The sequence below is a fragment of the Canis aureus genome, chromosome 2 (assembly GCF_053574225.1).
Source record: "Canis aureus isolate CA01 chromosome 2, VMU_Caureus_v.1.0, whole genome shotgun sequence".
NCBI classification, from domain to species: domain Eukaryota; kingdom Metazoa; phylum Chordata; class Mammalia; order Carnivora; family Canidae; genus Canis; species Canis aureus.
In genome coordinates this window covers 684,675-703,714 of record NC_135612.1, presented here as the reverse complement: position 1 = coordinate 703,714, position 19,040 = coordinate 684,675, and the positions used below count along the sequence as shown (strand labels likewise).

Genomic DNA, 19,040 nt, shown 5'->3' with positions numbered 1-19,040 from the left:
TCAATAAAATGAGAAAGCATCCTACTAAGTGAGAGAAGATTTTGCAAATGACATATCCAGTAAGGGGCTAATATCCAAAATATATAAAGAATTTATACATTTCAATAGCAAAAACACCCCACAAATAATCCAATTTAAAAATGGGCAGGGGTCTGAATAAGTATCTTTCGAAAACAAACATGTAGATGCCCAACAGACACATGAAAAGATGCTCAAGAAAGCAAAAATACTATTCTGAAAAGATACATGTGCCCCTATGTTATTGCAGCATTATTTACAGTAGCCCAGATATGGAAGTGACCCAAGTGTTCATCCACAGATGAATGGATACAGATGTGAGATATATATATGAAATGTAGAATTACTCAGCCATAAAAAAACAATGAGATCTTGCCATTTGCAACATGGATGGGCCTAGAGAGTATAACGCTAAGTGAAAAAAGTTAGACAGAGGCAGATACCTTTTATTCATGTGGAATTTAAGAAACAAAACAAATGAATAAACAAAGAAAAAAGGAGACAAAAAAAAAGAGATTTTTTTGTTTGTTTTTTGAAAGAAAGAGAGAGATAGTACATGCACGAGCAGAGAGGGGAGAGGAAGCCAGAGACTCTTAAGCAGGCTGCAAGCTGAGCACAGAGCATTATGCGGGGCTCAACTGGGGTGAACTGGGGTGTGATCCCATCATCCTGAGATCATGACCTGGACCAAAATCAAGAGTCAGATCCTTAACTGACTGAGCCACCTAGGTGCCCAAACCAGATTCTTAAATACAGAGAACACACTAGGTTACTGGAGGAGAGGCGGGGTGAGTGGTTGGGTGAAATAGAAAAACAAAAGTGGAGGAAATGATTGGGTGCAATATTGGAACCTAATCGGAGAGCAGGAAGGAGACGTAGCTGAGGAACGATGGCCTTTCTCAGGTGGCAGCAGCGATGCTGAAACCTGAAGGATGACAAGCTAGACATGTAAAGAGTAGGGAGGCCTTCGAGGCCGTGGGATCAGTGAGTGCAGAGCAGTGGGACAGTCAGAAGCATCCGTACTTGAGAAGTGGTTGGAGCAGCGTCCACGAGGCGGCCCGGGCCTTGAAGGAAAACCCAACTCCTTCCAGGGCCTCAACGCCCTACGTGACCTGACCCCCGCCTCTTCCTGCCTCCTCTCCCTCCACCGCCCATCCCACCGAGGGTCCTTTCCTCCCCGTCTTCATTCCCAGCCCAGGCCTCTGCATTTGACGTGCGGGATGCCCGGGAGGCTCTGCCCTGGCCCCGGCCCCGAGCTCAGCCGGCCGGGTCAGGCGTCCCCCTTGGAGCGCCAAGGCCCTTGGCCGCGGGGATCGCCCATCACCTCGGGGGTCGCCCTTGGCCGCGGGGATCGGGGATCGCCCATGGCCGCGGGGATCGCCCATGGCCGCGGGGATCGCCCTTCCCGGTCCTTACCCCCCCACACGGTGACCCTGCGAGGTCTTTCACTGCCCATTGTTTCCAGCTACAAGGTCAGGGCCGCGACTTCGTATTTCCTTCTGCTATAAACCTGGAGCCTAGGTAACACTGTCAAGTACATAATAAAACTCAAATATTATTTGGTGAACTAATCTTGAATGAAATCACGCCAGAGGTAAAGGTGAAGGAACAGGTAGAACTGCGAGACACACGAGGACTGCCCAGAACACGTAGGCTTCGAGTTAAGATGGGGGGGGGGGGCGCAGGTGCGCGCAGCTGGACCGGGATGCAGGGATGCAGGGCCGCGCGCCGTCCCTGTCCCCTGCGGCCAGCCAGGTGCGCCGGGGCTTCGCCTGCGCCCGCCTGGGCCCCCACGCCGACCAACTGACGGGGGGCGAGCAGGAGCGCTCCGTCCCTCCGCGGCCGAGCTCACAGCCGCAGCAGCGGGTCGGGCCGCGCGGACCGCCGGCGCGGCGGGGACGGTCCGTGACGTCACGGCCCGGGCCCCGCGGCGCGGCGCCTGCGCACTGCAGCCCCCGCGCGGAGCGGCACGCCGGCGCCCCTTGCGCACGCATGCGCGCTGCACTCCTCCCGCCTCCGGCAAGATGGCGGAGGCCAAGTAGCCAGGGGGCGGAGTGTGGCCCCCGGAAACCCGGCGGCTGCTGGGGGAGCGGCGGCCGCGGTGGCGCGATGCCGTGCCCGGGGGGCGCCGCGGGCCGCTACTGAGGACGGGACGCGCGGCGCCGCCTATGTGCGCCTCGCTGGGTTCGGGTCCGGTCGCCGCTGCTCCTGCCTGTGGCCGCCCTGCGCCCGCGGCTCCCGGAGCTCCGGCGGCGGCGGCGGCTGCGTCCCGGCGGAGAGGAAGCGCCCGGCGGCGTCCGGCAGGTGAGTGGGGCGCGGCCGACGCGGGGGGCCGCCGCTCGGAGCCGGGCGCTGGCGGCCCGACCCTGCCCCCACGCGCCTCCGCGGCCCCCCCCCGGGGGACCCGGACCGCGAGCCCCGCGGCCTCCCCCCCGGGTGCCCCGCCCCGCCCCCCGTGCCCCCCGACCCCGCCCCCATCCTCCGGGCACCCGGCCCGCGCGCCCCAAGCCCTCCGACGGCGGGGCGTCCCGGGGACCCCGACACCCCCGTGCCCCCCGACCCCGCCCCCATCCCCCCGGGGGCCCGGCCCGCGCGCCCCAAGCCCTCCGACGGCGGGGCGTCCCGGGGACCCCGACACCCCCGTGCCCCCCGACCCCGCCCCCATCCCCCCGGGGGCCCGGCCCGCGCGCCCCAAGCCCTCCGACGGCGGGGCGTCCCGGGGACCCCGACATCCCCGTGCCCCCCGACCCCGCCCCCATCCCCCCGGGGGCCCGGCCCGCGCGCCCCAAGCCCTCCGACGGCGGGGCGTCCCGGGGACCCCGACATCCCCGTGCCCCCCGACCCCGCCCCCATCCCCCCGGGGGCCCGGCCCGCGCGCCCCAAGCCCTCCGACGGCGGGGCGTCCCGGGGACCCCGACACCCCCGTGCCCCCCGACCCCGCCCCCATCCCCCCGGGGGCCCGGCCCGCGCGCCCCAAGCCCTCCGACGGCGGGGCGTCCCGGGGACCCCGACACCCCCATGCCCCCCGACCCCGCCCCCATCCTCCGGGGACCCGGCCCGCGCGCCCCAAGCCCTCCGACGGCGGGGCGTCCCGGGGACCCCGACACCCCCGTGCCCCCCCGTGGGACCCCGGCCCTGCGAGCTCCGCCCCCTCCCCCCAGTGGGCCCTCCGAGTTGGGCGCGGGAGGATCGCCCGGGAGGCTCACCGGGGCCCCGCCCGGAGCGCCCCGAGGGCAGAGCGGCGGGGGGCGGGGGAGCGCCGAGCGCGGCGCGAGGTGGAGCTGGTCCGCGCCCTCCCGGGCCTTCCGAGTCCGCTGTCCTGTCCCTGAGGCTTTAGCTTCCCGGTTGTACCAGCTCTTTGTTGTCCTTACCAAGGACGGGAATGGAGAAAAGGGCTTTAGACCCAAAACTTCCCCGACGTCTTGGATTCCCGATTGTTGCCGCTACTCGCCGGCCACGACGGGACTTGACACGGTGCAGCAGAAGGCGGTGGGCGGGTCGGCGCGGCCGGGGCTCCCCGCCTGGCGGCAGGGCGCGGGGCCGGGCGCGGGGCCGCCCCAGCCCTCCCGGCTCGTCCTCCTGCGCGAGCCTCGTGGGGGCACCGGCTTCCCTCCGTGGAAAGTGGGCCGCCCGCGTACGGGTACCGATGACAGCTCCCTGGGGCCGCCCGCGGGCGGGCTTGCGGTGGACGCACGAGCAGGTCGCCCCGGGGCGGCGCTCGGCGCTCGCAGTCCCTGCCCCCCTGCCCTCTGCCGCGCCCGCCGCCTCGGAAGGGGTCTCCGGGTCAGCCCCCACCCCGCCTCTGGGCACGTGATCGGTGCTCCCCTCTGCTGCACGCTCGGACCTCTCCGTGAATTTCCTTCTTTTAATTGATTTTTTTAATGTCTTAAATTTAGGGATAGGATTGTTTAGTTCAAAAAAGGCGGAGCATTTCGAGGCTTGATTCTTGTACGGGCTCGTGGGTTCCTTGTTTGTTTTGAGCCTTCACTTTTCTGCAGCCAAGGACCGAACGCTTCTAGAAGGGTTATCTCTCGGTTCTGTGGTTCTGGCTTAGGGGAAAGTAGGACTGATGAGCTCCTGTCAGTGGCTCTCTGCCTCTGGCAAAATAGTTAGAAGGCTTGCGTCCAAACACACCTCGGATCGCAAGCGCCCAGAAGCTCTTACTCTCCGGCTCTTAGCTAACGTGCCTGGTGCCCTCTCCCAGGGTCTCCGTGAACCCCCGTCCCCCTGTTCATCCAGCCCGGTTGCCTACTGCCGATCTCGCTTGCCTCCGTGTGCAACCAGGGCCGCACTGTCATCAGGTTTCACTAAGCGCTCGTTGATGTCCTAGAATGCTTTATTTTCTGTAGATTTTCCTTTCTAGTCCCCAGTCCAGAATAAGCCTCCTTGCTAGCTCTTTCAGCTTGACCCCTGAGATCCTGAAGGATAAAGAGACAGTTATGGGTGGATACTGGTTAGTTTTCATACCAGTTGCTGCTGTACTCTCTGCCGGGTCTTTAGTGCTGATTGTGTTTCTTTCTGTCTCATTTCCTGAAGGTTTTTATAGCAAGTAACTTGATCTCTTCCTTTCCTGAGAAAAATCTCAACTGTCTGAGGTGTATATTCTTTTGTGTTCTCAGAATCATTTCCTTATTTACTGCTATCTCAGAGGAAGAACTGTCCTTCCTCTTTCGCAGGAGCAGTCCCCTGCAGTTGTGTCCACAATCCTCACTCCCCGCCTTCCTTTCTGTAGAACTGTCGTCTATCATTCCTTCTCCAGCCTCTCCCTCCAGCCTACCTAGGTGCTCCTGTCCCAGCTGCCAAACAGGGGGCTGTGTGCCATGCAACTCAAGGAACCCCAGTCTGGGTTTTGAGCCCACTGTGCCACTGCATTTTCACCCTTTAATTCCAGGAGAGCCTGGTGTAGTAGGAAGAACATTGACTTTTGAGTCTCTTAAAACCACTTAGTGGCTATGTGGCTGTGGGCGAGTTACTACTCACTCTATTCTTTATCTATAAAATAGAACGTTAAACTTAGAGTCATAATTGAAGGAGTTTAACACTTGTTAAATGTCCACCCGAGTGTTTGGTACGTTATGGAGTTCCTAATAAATATAAATAATTCTTTCCTTTGCACTCAGACTTCCTTTAAATTTCAACACTGAAGTTGCTACTCTAAAGGTCGCCTGTGACCTCCTGATCACCAAATCTGATGGCCTTTCCTCGGTTATCCTGGTTTCATAAGACCATATGTGAAATATACTCTGTAGGAATAAGATTATCTGATTTCTTGGTTCTTCTGCATCGTATGTCGCGATTCTCTCCCGTCTCTGAAAGTTTTTTCGCATTTCCTACACTGTTCTAACCCCCAAACGTAGTGGTTCCTACATTAGTTAGGATGCAAACTGGATTTGAAAGCAAAAATAATGTGTTGGCGTCTATAATTGGCAAGTGCATAGGTAGAATGGGCTTCAGGAACAGGCTTACATCAACGGGGCTGAAGTTCCATTTTTCTGCTATTATCTCAATTTTGTCCTCCTGTTTGGGCTTTATGCTCAGACTAGCTTCCCCCCTAGTTTTAAAAAAATAAGTGGCTAATAACAATGTTTTTGATTTCCAAAGCAAGAGAGAGGGATTCTCGTCTAGCCTCTTCCCAAAAGCTCTAACCTCTATTCTGATTGAACCGATGGAGAAGGTCCTGCTGCCGAGTCTGTCACAGTATCTTTGTCAAGAGGGGTGGAATTATTTTAATTGGCCAAACTGGTAGATGAGCCTCATCTAAAATGACCATGGGTGAGGAGTATACTCAAGGATTTCTGTGCTTTTCATTGTGTTGTCTTGGTGGTTGTACCCTATTTTTAATGACCTAAATCACCATTTTTGTGTGGATGTTTTTCAGTTCTGTTAACTTGACTTCCCACCTACATTGCTTGCTCTCTATCTCTGACGTGTACTGTCATAAGCTTACCTCATACCAAACAGAATCAGATGAAATTTGGTTTAGGCCACCTTCCCTCACCTAGTGTGTTTACATGTGCATGTGTGTATATGTGTTTCTCTTCCTTCTAATGTCTCTTTTGTAAACATCTTTCTCCTAGCCACCCACTCTAATCATGCAGTCATCTTGGTTCTCCCACTTTGAGCAGCTGTCAGATCTTGAATATATCTTATGTTAGTTTGGCCTTGGGTTACATAATACCAACCAACAGTAAACAATATTTCACATATAAAGAAGTCCAGAGTTAGAGGATTCCTGGTCAGTCAGTGTAGCTGTACAGTGATGTTATATCAAGGATCGAGGTGCTTTTCATCTTCATCCTTAGTGTGTTGATCCTTGGGCTCAGGCTCTTCCTCTCCTTGTTGCTCCAGACCTCACATTCTCACACAGTTAAACAAAGATAGGGGGAAGTTTGCCCTCCAGTCTCTTGATTAGGCAAATGATAAACCTTTCACAGAAGCCCTATGTCAGATGTCATCCTGGCAGGTTCATGCCCTGCTTGCAGGGGGCTGGAAAGATCATTATCTGGCATTTCAGTCTAGGAGGAAGTTACGTGAATGGCTGAGGGTAACGTGACCGACAAGATCAGTGACGTATCTCTGTCGTGTTTTATGGAGAAGTAAATGTAAATAAGAACTTTCCAGTAGTAGGAGCATACAGCACTTACAGAACTTACAGCACTGTTTATCCCAAGAGTTGATTGAAGCTATATGTATGATTTTGGTCAAACATTGAGATAGTCATAAATGACTGATTAAAACTGGATTATGCATCCCTGTTCTTCTAAGGTTGTTGTTAAGTACACTTATGTGTACCTGGTGGAACCACTGAGGGAAATGGGTACATATAAAACTATTAGGAAATAGATTTGTTTTTCTTGTTGGGATTGGGAGGAATTTGGAAAATATACGGGGACATTTTTGGTTGTCACAGTGGCTTTGCTTTTTGAAAGAATTCATAGACATTAACTTGTATTCTTATGTTGCAGGTGATAGAAAACCAAATTCAAGCTGCTTAAACAATAAAGGGAATGATTAGATCTTGTAGCTAAACTTTATCTAAGGCTTTATCAAGCCTGAAATCATCAAGGACTTGGCTCAGTTTCTCTGTGATTTGTTCAGCTGTGTCATTCCCCTTGTTTTGGTTTCACTCTCGGGCTAGCTTATCTCATGGTAGCAAATTACTATAGCTCTTTAAGACTTAAAACCCTCATTTCACATATAAAGTAAACAGAAGAATACCTTCTGTTACTTGATTTTGGGAGTATTTGTAATCATCACTGCTAAACGCCCTAAATGCCTACCTTAAAAATGTTGATTATATCCCCTGTTGCACTACAATTTTATAATCTATATTTGTATCTCTGGTGTATGTCATATCCTGTAAGTGTTATTTTTATCTACTCAATGCATTACTTTGTCTTATTTTTGTGTTCTTAATGTCTAGAATATTCTGGCTAAAAGATACACAGTGACCATTTATTGAAAGAATTAATGAAGGACACAGGACGGAAGGATGTGGAAAGGGATAGAGAATTTTAAGAAGGCCCCACTCCTCAGTTGTTATTGAACCCTGAATTACCTACATTGTACTCCTTTTACCACCAAAGCATATATATAATGCTCTTGTAATTAATAGAGTATAAATTCATTCGAAAGCCTTACTGAATTCTAGCAGTGTTTTTTCATTATTTTCTCAACAAAACTAAAGGCAGTTACCATCATTCATCCCGTAAATATTCTTGAGGGTCTGCTGTGTGCATATAATGTGGCAACAATGATGAACAAAACCGGGCCCATGCCTCTCTGAGTATAAATGTTAGGGGTGCTGTCAGTAAACATTATCCATGTGAACACACACACACACACACACACACACGGTAGTTAATGGACTTTGACATAAATAAAGCAGGTTCAGTGGGTAAAAGAGTAACAGCATGCTACGTTAGATAGGTTGGTGAGGGAAGGGCTTGTTGAGAAGCCCTTTGAGCTGAGAGACCTGAAGGCAGTGATGGGGGTAAGCCGGGGAGCTCTCTGAGGGGAAATGTTCAGTTAGAGGGAGTAGCACCTTCTGAGACGGAGTGTTTGTCACGTTGGAGAACAACAGGGAGGCCAGTGTGGCTGAAGCAGTGAGTCAAGGGGGGGGGGAGAGGGTGGTAGGACAGTTGGTGGGACAGGTGGAGGCTAGATCAAGTAGGGCACTGAAGGTCATTTAAAGATTCGATTTTACTCCAAGTGAAATGAAAATCATTGAAGTGTTTCAAGCATGGAAATATCCAGATTGAACTGGATGGTTTGTTTTGTTTTGTTTTTAGAATTACTCTGATTATATGTTGAAAGTTGAAGGCAAGAATGGAAGCAGGAAAACCAGTTAGGAAAATTTTAGGATAACCTACATTGGAAATGCTCTGCTTGGAGAAGATAGTAGTGATAGAGGAGCAAAGAAGTGGTCATGTTTGTGATATACTGGAAAGGAGAGGGGCGCCAGGGTGGCCCAGTCGGTTAAGTGTCCAACTCTTGATTCTGGCTCCGGTCACGACCTCAGGTGTGTGAGATAAAGCCCCATGTCAGGCTCCATGCCCAGCCTTCAGTCTGCCTGAGAGTCTCTCCTCTGCCCCTCCCCCATTCACACCCTCCCTCCCTCCCTCTCTCTCTCAAAATAAAATCTTTAAAGAAAAAAAATTAGAGTAATTAGGATTCACTTATGGATTAGATGTGTAGTGTGAGGGAAACAGAAGTAAAGGGTGATTCCCAAGGTTTTCAACATGAGCAACTGGGTGAAAAGTGGCGCATTTTACTGAAATGGGGGCTTTGGGGAAGGGAATAGGTGGAAAACGGGTTTGAAAATGTAAATGAGGGGTTTTGTGTGGGGTGTGGCCGTGTTTTTTTTTTAATTTAAAAACATATTTTTATTTTATTTTTATTTTTTATTTTTATTTTTTTATTGGAATTCAATTTGCCAACATTTAGCATAACACCCAGTGCTCATCCCGCAAGTGCCCCCCCCTCAGTGCCCATCACCCAGTCATCCCAACGCCCCGCCCACCTCCCCTTCCACTACCCCTTGTTTGTTTCCCAGAGTTAGGAGTCTCTCGTGTTCTGTCTCCCTCACTGATGTGGCCGTGTTTAAGTGGAGACGTTGAATAGGCATGGCTATTAGGAGTTCAAGGGAGAGGTGGAGCTGGAGGTATATGTTTGAAAGTTATCAGTGTATAGATGGTATTTAGGGTCATGGGACCAGATGAGATCACCTGAAGAGTGAGAATGAGATTCATGAAACATTGTGATAATAAAAATGACTGCTGACCTTAAAGATTGGAGGCCACTGGGTTGAATAATAATACTTACAGCATTCAGATTATGAAGAGGATAATGAGTAGTTCTCTGAGAAAGAAATGGAACTCAATCTGGACTTCAAAGAACAGAAGGATTAGAAAAGGCTTTTTCCTTCTCATTTCAAGTGCAGTGGCTGGCCTATAGTGAGAATTCTACAGATGCTGGTGAGTGAACAAAAAGCACTTAGGCTGGGGAGCAGCCTGAGCAGGGGTTTAGCAGCAAGGAAGGCTAGAATATCAGAGAACTAGGAAGAAAAGTTTGTGCTGGCAAGTAGTGAAAAGTAGGATTCGGTTAGCCTATTCAAAGCTTTAAATCGTAAAATGACAGTTATATTTAACCTTGTGACCTAATAATTTTCAATTGTTTCTGTTGTTTGCACAGGGCCTTTAGTTACTGGCCTCTAATAGATGCTCAGTAAATGTTGAATAAGTGAGTGTGGAATTCCCAAAGTGTAAGGTTTATCTCTATTGTGTTCTTTCCATCTCATCAAAGTGTACTGGAATGTTCCAGACTGTGATAAGCATTAAACACATTTATACTTTATGATTGATAACAAGTTACTTGAGACATACCTCACAGCTGGTCAGAAAATACCAGGGTATTGGCACAACTGAGGTGGAAAATGGCTGTTCAAGAAAGTGAGGCGCTATAACCGTCTTTTATTTAGAGACTAACAGTTATTTTGCTTTTACAGAAATGACTGCTGGAAGCCTGTTTATAAATCATTTTCTCTTTTAGTTATCAAAGAGTAATCTGGTTTAGAATTATGGCCAGAAATCTGGAGATGATATGTCCTTAGAGGTCTAATTATTATTTTTAATGTTATATGATTTAAAGCACTAAATATAATTAGAAATTATTATAAATAATTAGCAAATTATAGACTTACACAGCTTAACTGCTAGGAAATAATTTACTTGAATAAAATCATACTGAGATAAAAATTGACTGAAATTTTAGTTACATTTTGAAGTAATTAAAATAAGATACTTTGGCTTCTGATTATTTTCTTCAGTTTTTATATACCCAGCTATTAAAGCTTTATACAGTCATCACAGGAAGTTCAGGAAATAAAAAGTACAGATAATATCCATAAGCTCATCATATAAAGAAAACCAGTAGAGCTTTTGTCTCCTCCATTCCCTCTCACCCGCCTTCTCATTCTTTTTTCTGTGCCTAAGACATATACCCCCTTTTGTCATAGTATAAGTTGTTTGTGTATATTTCCAATTAAAAAAATTAGACTATGTACTTTTTAGACTCCTGTAAATCATATTTTTATTGACTGTTTAATCCATTGTAAAAATTATTTTTAACTATTCCCCATGGTTGGTTACTTAGTTGTTTTCCATTTTATTGTCATGTGCGCAGTGAACATCTTAGCATATTACAGATTTCTTTTTCTCTTTATCTTGGCTTTTTTCTTTAAGATGGGTTCATAGATAATGGAGTTACTGGATGATCTAGGCTACAGATGTCTTTAAGGATAACAATGTATGTTGCCAAGATTGTGCAGTGTCTTATAGGCCCAATAAATGTTCATTGATTTGAAATTAATCATAATGGGGGAAAAATTAGGACCTACAGAGTTGCTGAGCTTTAGTGATAGTCTTAAATCAGCCTTTTGTCCATCTCCAAGTTTTATCCTTCTTTTCTATAACATATATTCCAGATTGTACATAAAACATAAAGGGCAGCCCAGGTGGCTCAGTGGTTTAGCGCCGATTTCAGCCCAGGATGTGATCCTGGAGACCCGGGATTGAGTTCCACATCTGGCTCCCTGCATGGAGCTTGCTTCTCCCCCGGCCTGTGTCTGTCTGTCTGTCTCTCTCTCTCCATGAAGGAATAAATAAAATCTTAAAAAATAAAAGTAAAGAGATTAATATTTTATTGTAAACACACATGAAATTATTACCCAGGTTAAGAAATAGAACACTGCATCATCCCAGGGCTGCTCTCCCTGTCTTGTTCCTGATCTCAAAGAGAAAGCTTTTAATATTTCACTTTCAAGTACATTTGCTGAAGTTATGTTTTTTGTTTTTTGTTTTTGTTAAAACCTTTATCATATTAAAGAAGTTCCCTTCTCAAAATCAGTCTGCAGAAATTTATTGCATTTCTATACACCAATAATGAAGCAGCAGAAAGAGAAATTAAGAAAACCATTGCATTAACAATTACACCAAAAATAATAAGATACCCAGGAGTAAACCTAACCAAAGAGGTAAAAGACATGTACTCTGAAAACTGTAAAACACTGATGAAAGATATTGAAAACAACAATTGACATCCTATGCTCATGGATTGGAAGAACAGATACTGTTAAAATGTCTCTACTACCCAAAACAATCTACATATTTAATGCGATCCCTATACAAATACCAGTGGCATTTTTCACAGAAGTGGAACAAATAATCCTAAAATGTGTGTAAGACCACAAAAGACCCTGAATAGCCAAAAGAATCTTGAAAAAGAAAAGCTAAGCTGGAGGTATCACAATTCTAGAATTGAAATCATATTACAAAGCTGTAATAATAAAAATAGTATGGAATTGGCACAAAAATAGACATATGGATTAATAATCCCACAAGAATATGGTCAATTAATCTTCAAGCAGGAATAGATTATGCAATGGGAAAAAGTCTCTTCAACAGATGGTGTTGGGAAAACTGGACAGCAACATAAAGAAGAAAAGAAGGACAACTTTCTTACACCAAACACAAAACTAAATTCAAAATGGATGAACGACCTGAACGTGAGACCTGAAACCATACAAATCCTAGAAAAGAACACAGGCAAGAATTTCTTTGACATTAGCAACTCTTCTCTGACAGCAACTTTTTTTCTAGATAGGTCCCCTGAGATAAGGGGAACAAAAGTAAAAATTAACTATTGGGACTACATCAAAATAAAAAGCTTGCACAGCAAAGGAAGCAGTCAGTGAAACTAAAAGATAACTTCCGGAATGAGAGAAGATATTTGCACATGACATCCGATAAAGAGTCAGTATCCAAAATATAAAAAGAACACATACAACTTGACACTCAAAAACCAAATAATCCCATGAAAAAATGGGCTGAAGGCGTGAATAGACATTTCCCCAAAGAAGACATACAGATGATCAACAGACACATGAAAAGATGCTCCACATCTCTCATCATCAGGGAAATACGAATCAAAACTACAATGAGATATCACTTCACACCTGTCAGAATGGCTAAATAGCAACAGGTGTCGGTGAGGCTGTGGAGAAACGGTGCACCCTTGTGCACCGTTGGTGGGAATGCAAACTGGTGCAGCCACTGTTGAAAAGCAGAATGGAGTTTCCTCAAAAGGTTAAAAATAGAATTACCCTACAATCCAGTGATCACAGTACTGGGTATTTACCCAAAGGATACAAAAACACTAATTCAAAGGAATACATGTACCCCTGTGTTTATTGCAGCATTATTTACAATGGCCAAGGTACAGAAGCAGCCCAAGTGTTCATCCATTGATGAATGGATAAAGAAATGGTGTGTGTGTGTATATATATGATGAAATGTTATTCAGCCATTAAAGATAATGAAATCTTGCCATTTGCAATGACATGGATGGAGCTAAAAAGGATAATGCTAAGCAAATAAGTTTCAGACAAGTACCATATGATCTCACTCATATGTGGTATTTAAGAAACAAAACAAATGAGCAAAGAAAAAAAAAAAAAGACAAACCAAGAAAGAGACTCTTAACTTTAAAAAATATATAAATATTTATTTATTCATGAGAGAGGCAGAGACAGGCAGAGAGAGAAGCAGGCTCCCGGTGCCCCGATGCGGGACTCCATCCCTGGACTCCTGGAACAGGCCATGAGCCAAGCGGAAGCAGAAGATCAACCACTGAGCCACCCAGGCGTCCCAACAGGCTCTTAACTTAAGAGAACAAACAAACTGATGGTTACCAGAGGGGAGGTGGGTGGGAGGATGGGGGAAATAGATGAGGTTGGGATATGAGTACACTTCTCTTAATGAGCACTGGGTGATTAAAATAAAAACTTAAAAAAAATAAGTTCCCTCCTATATCTCATTTACTAACAATTTTGTGTCTTGTTCTGCTTGTTTGAATTTAATACTTTTTTATTTTACGACTTTTTATTACCATATGAATTTTCTTAGTGTGTTAATATATTGAATTTTATTTAACTGTTTAATTACTGATAAACCTAATTTAGTTTTACTGTACTTTGTTTTCAAATTGTTCCTGGTTTGTTCAGTTTATTAATATTTTCCTGAAAGTTTGCATCAATGTTCAGGAATGAGATGGCCTACATTGTTCTTCTCAAGATTTGAAATCATTGTTGCGCTAGCCTCATAAGGTAAACTGACCCGTATTTTCTATTCTGGAAAAGTTTGTGTATGATTAGATTTATTTGTTCCTCAAATTTTTACTGCAATCTGGCAGAGAAGCCATCTGAGCTGAGAATTTTCTTTTTGGAAAGGTTTTTGATTATTAATCGGATTTCCCCTTTCTAATAAGCTTATTCAGGTTTTCGGTCTCTTGATTATTTTGTAATTTTTCCCTTAAGAGGTTGTTTTTTTCATCCACACTTTTTAACTTACCTTCGCAAAATTATATATTAATGGCTTCAAGAAAGAAACCCCTTCTTATTTCTGATATAGTCTATAAGATAACCTCTTTTACCTTTATCAGTCTTATCAGAGATTTAGTAGTCTTTCAAAATAACTAAATTTTGAGTCTTGCTGATCCTTTTTATTGCATGTTTGTGTTCTTTTGCACTAATTTCTGCTTTATTTCCTTCCTTTTCCTTTTCTGGGGGGTTACTTTTTTGTTCTTTTATTAATTTCTTATAGTTGACTACTTTCCAGCATTTCTTCCTTTTAATTATATGCATTTAAGGCTAAGTGTTTCCCTCTAAGCACTGTTTTAGCTAGTTCTATTACTTAAATTATGATGTATAGTATTTTTATAATTCACTTAAAATTTTCTAATTTTTATTGGCATTAAACTTTGACTTTTAGATTAGTTGGAAGTTTTATATTTCTTAATTTCTAAACACATGGAGATAATCTAGTTACTTTTTAATAATTTTTTGATTTCTAACAACTGTAAAAGGTAGAGAATACACTGATTCAACAGTCTGTGGTTTCAGACCTTTAAAATTTAAGATGTGCGTTATGGCCCAGTATATTATCTTTTGTTCCTCTGCAGTTGAGTGCAGTGTTCCATATATTTTTACTAGGTCATGTTTATTAATCTTGTAATTCATATCTTTAGCATCATTAGTGATCTTTTTTTGTTTATCAAATATAAAGGTATGTTAAAATATATCCCATTATGATTGTGGATTTGACTGTTTCCCCTTGTAGTTCTCTCAGTTTTTGTTTTCTGTATTTGAGGCTGTGCTAGTAGATGCATGAAAATGCACAGTAGTTATATCTTCTTTGTGACTTATAGTATGAAGTGTTCCTATTTTATTTGGATGGCCCTTTTTTTGCATTTAAGTTTAGTTTAGTTTGAGAGTGCTATAACAACACCAGCTTTCTCTTCATTATTGCTTGTATGGTATATCTTTTTCTATTCTTTTACCTTCAACCTTCTTCCGTTCTTACGTTTTTGGTGTGTCTCTTCTGTGACATGATTGGATTTAACTCTCCCATCTTACTATATATTTTATATTTGCCCTGCTTGTTAGTTCCCTTTTCTCCACTTTCTTGCCATTTAGACAAGTTGACTATTTTTTCGTTTCAGATTTTTTTTTCTCTTACTGTTTGGAAGTTACAACCTCTTTCTTTTTTTCTTTCTTTCTTCTTTTACTAGTTTTTACTAGTTTTTCTTTTTTTTCTTTCTTTCTTCTTTTACTAGTTACTAGAAGTTTTATTTTGTCCTTTTTCATATCTACCGTGTCACTTTATGTAGTTTTCATTTCCATGCAAAAATAGTCAAGCTTCACTTTTAGATCCTTGAATGTTGTATTTTTCAGTCTGTGTCTTTTTTTTTTTTTTAAGATTTTATTTATTCATGAGAGACACAGAGAGAGAGGCAGAGACATAGAGAGAGAAGCAGGCTCCCTGGGGGGGGGAGCCCGATGCAGGACTGGATCCCAGGACCCTGGGATCACGCCCTGAGCTGAATGAATGCAGAGACACTCAACCAGTGAACCACCCAGGGGTCCCAGTCTGTGTTGTGTAATTCCAACATGTCAGCTCTCTGTGGACCTAAACTGTTGTCTTTGCAGAAATAATTTGATGTATAAGGTGAAGTTAATTTTTCTCCAGAGGGATCCCTGGGTGGCGCAGCGGTTTAGCGCCTGCCTTTGGCCCAGGGCGCGATCCTGGAGACCCAGGATCGAATCCCACGTCAGGCTCCCGGTGCATGGAGCCTGCTTCTCCCTCTGCCTGTGTCTCTGCCTCTCTCTCTCTCTGTGACTATCATAAATAAATAAAAAAAAAATAAATAAATAAAAAAAATAATTTTTCTCCAGAGATTTTCTTTTGCTGTTGCTAAGTGCCTTGGAGTGTGAGACCATGTTAATCCAATTCCAAATCTTTTAACTTTTCTGGGCTACCTTCTGGTTCCCTCTTATTTGCCTTAGGATGCATCCCTGTGGAGTCCAAGCCCAAAGCCAATGATGTTTTTATTACGGTCTTTATCATTGGTGGGTTCCAGATTCTAACTTTTGTTCCTCAGTCCTGGAAGTCAAGCAACAAATCACAAAGTTCAGCCTCCTAAATACTTCTTTTTTGACAAATCCATGGAAGACAAAAGCTGAGCTCACCTTTCTGGGTTTCAACTTCTGGTGGATTTGAACTGGTTATTCACCCCTCACCATGTTGTTAGTTATTTGATGCTTTTAAGAAGAGAATTTTAATATTTTGTCTAGTTTTTAAAATTGACTTCAAAAGGATAAGTTTGAATTGTATAGTCTGCAATTTCTACAATCAAGTCCAAATATTTCTTTTTTTTTTTTTAATTTTTATTTATTTATGATAGTCACACAGAGAGAGAGGCAGAGACACAGGCAGAGGGAGAAGCAGGCTCCATGCACCGAGAGCCCGATGTGGGATTCGATCCCGGGTCTCCAGGATCGCGCCCTGGGCCAAAGGCAGGCGCCAAACCACTGCGCCACCCAGGAATCCCCAAATATTTCTTTGACTAACTTGTTCAAGGAGAACTTGACATTTCTACAGTAGTCATTTCTTTGTGTTAAGGTTCCTTTTATGTTACAAATGAGATTATCTGGAGGTAAACATGAAGGTATGCTTGCCTTTTAATGCTCAGCATTGTTTATTACATTAGTCCATTTCTTTGCAAAGCCCCAAGGGAAGGAGACAGAGGATATTTTCTTTGACTGGAGAAGTCAGAAATAACGTGTAATGAAAATACGTGTAATGTGTAATGAAAATATGTGTAACGTAGGTAGTACATTGGGATAGGAATTGTCCTTTCCATGAACAAGGAGATGTAATGTGCACATTTTTTGAAGTAGAGATATACGAAGAGGGAGGGAAAATGCACTGAGCTGAGGAAGGACTGCAAACATCTGTCCTTGAGTAATTTTGTTGGAAGAGAGGTTCGTTTCCAGTAATTGTGAGAGCTTTCTATATGCCATATGGATGTTGTGATTTCTATTTTATTTTCCTAAATAATTTTTGGTATATCTCAGGGACAGAATATGAATTTTGAACCTTTGAACCCACATCTATTTAAAGTATTATATATATAATTTGCATTTGTTTTGGAAATTGAATCGATTAAATAGGTTAAACACACAGGTTAGAAATCTTACCATACAAACTAAACTGGAGTAGTTTATATAAATTGACATTCTGTGGTTGGAGGGGTGTTGAAAATTTTATATAACATACCAGTATATTTTTATTTTAAAGATGTTTAACTTGATATTAATCACAGCTGTTACCATGAAATGCCATCTGTCACTTTGTGATTACATTGATGCATCCACAAAATACAAACGCAGTTCTCTTTTAAGGAAATCTAGAATTCTCCTGTTTGCTTATTTTTTCTCCTAAAAGAAAATACAAAGTTTCTTGTTAATTACAATTCCTTTCACTTTCCCAGCTGTGTCAGATTTAAACAGCTTCTTTGTTTTAGATTTGCTCACTGCCCTTCAAAGAACTGAAGAATGAAGTGAAGTGACAGAGAATTCTAGCACTGGGAAAGACAAGGCAGTGAGTTTTTCATGTGCCCTCTGTTCCTGCCCCTCTCCCATTTTAAATATGTTAAAACAGAGGCTCAAGGAAGTCTGGGTGCCTTGATTTGCCTAAAGTTGTACTGACCCAATATCCACATCTCTTCCTTTTTATAGTTTCTTGAGTTTCTTTTCAGCCATATGATACTATAGCTATTCCAAACACAACTAAGACAATGATTTATTAGCAACTATTAAGATCTGATAAAATATTAAAGCATCTTAATTATATATTTATTACAAATACAACTAATTTTATACTTTCTAAATTCAATTTGTGGAGTCTAGTTTTTAATTTCTTAGTTTGCTGTCATTGTTTAAATTCAGATATGAATTGGTCTCAGCCTTCAGTCTCAGCATTTGTTAATGTCTGTACTGTTCCTAAATTGGACTTTCATATGTTTTTTGAAGATTTTTATTTTGATAATGTAAAAAGCAGCTTTTAGGTTAGAATAAGTACTTCTAGAGTATGTTGTAGCATAATAACACTGAGTGTATTTCATCAATATACTTTTTTTTTTTTTTAAGATTTTATGTATTTATTCATGGGAGACCCAGAGAGAGGTAGAGAGACACAGGCAGAGGGAGAAGCAGGCTCCCCACAGAGAGCCTGAGGTGGGACTCGATCCCGGAACCCAGATGCTCAACCAGTGAGTCACCCAGGTGCCCCTTCATCAATGTACTCCTTAACTCTTGGTTCCAAAATCTTGGAATCCTTCCACACCACTATAACACACATTTTCCGTGTTATATTCTTTTGTTCACTAGACCTGGATTTTAGTACCTCTGTTTAATTAGGCCTATGACATTCTACCCTTCTTATTCTAATCTTTCATTTCTTGTCTTCTTTTTCTTTGTTATAGTTTCAGTTCTGATATCTTTTCTAATATTTCAATAACATTTCTTTTATAGCTTCATGCTAACACAAGAGTTCTTCCTCTGTTTTCTTTAACAAACATTAGTTTACGCATTAGCATCACTGAAAAATGATGTTAGCTATCAGTTAAAATAAACTTGGAAAAAATGTCACACTGGGCAAAACCTACAAACGTATTTTAATTCTTGTGCTCATTTGGGTGAACACTCAACGTATATTTTGACGAATTGCAGAGTAACCTAAGTTGAAACAAGTTTCAAATTCTCACAGAAAGTTAATACCTACTCATAAAAACTGAGAAATATCAGTTCTGTTATACCAAAGTAATGTATTATGTCAGTTTTAAATCCAATTATTGCTTCACTTTCATAGAAATTTATATGCTGTCTTTTGGAAGTACGTATTGGTAGGATTTTCCCACCACAACTTGATGATATTTTATAATGTTACCACATGCTATGATTTTATATTAGTTTTTATGATACTAACGAGATTTTTGATTCAGTGTAGAATTAGGTCTTTGACAAAGTTTTGTATCTCAATTCAGATAACTGCCTGCTAATTAAATATTATTACTAGCACTGAGAAGACTGGACTTAAACTGTGACAATTTTCTTGCCAAAATGT

At 43.5% G+C, this 19,040-nt stretch overlaps 1 protein-coding gene across 2 annotated transcripts in view; it reads left to right on the top strand.

Moving 5' to 3' along the window:
- The first annotated feature begins 2,034 nt into the window (after positions 1-2,034).
- APC (APC regulator of Wnt signaling pathway) overlaps positions 2,035-19,040 on the top strand; it is a 128,339-nt gene continuing 111,333 nt past the window's right edge. For both annotated transcript variants that reach the window (XM_077861421.1, XM_077861379.1), the window contains exon 1: positions 2,035-2,322. The gene's annotated coding sequence lies outside the window, so the exon portion shown is untranslated. The remainder of the gene's footprint in view (positions 2,323-19,040) is intronic.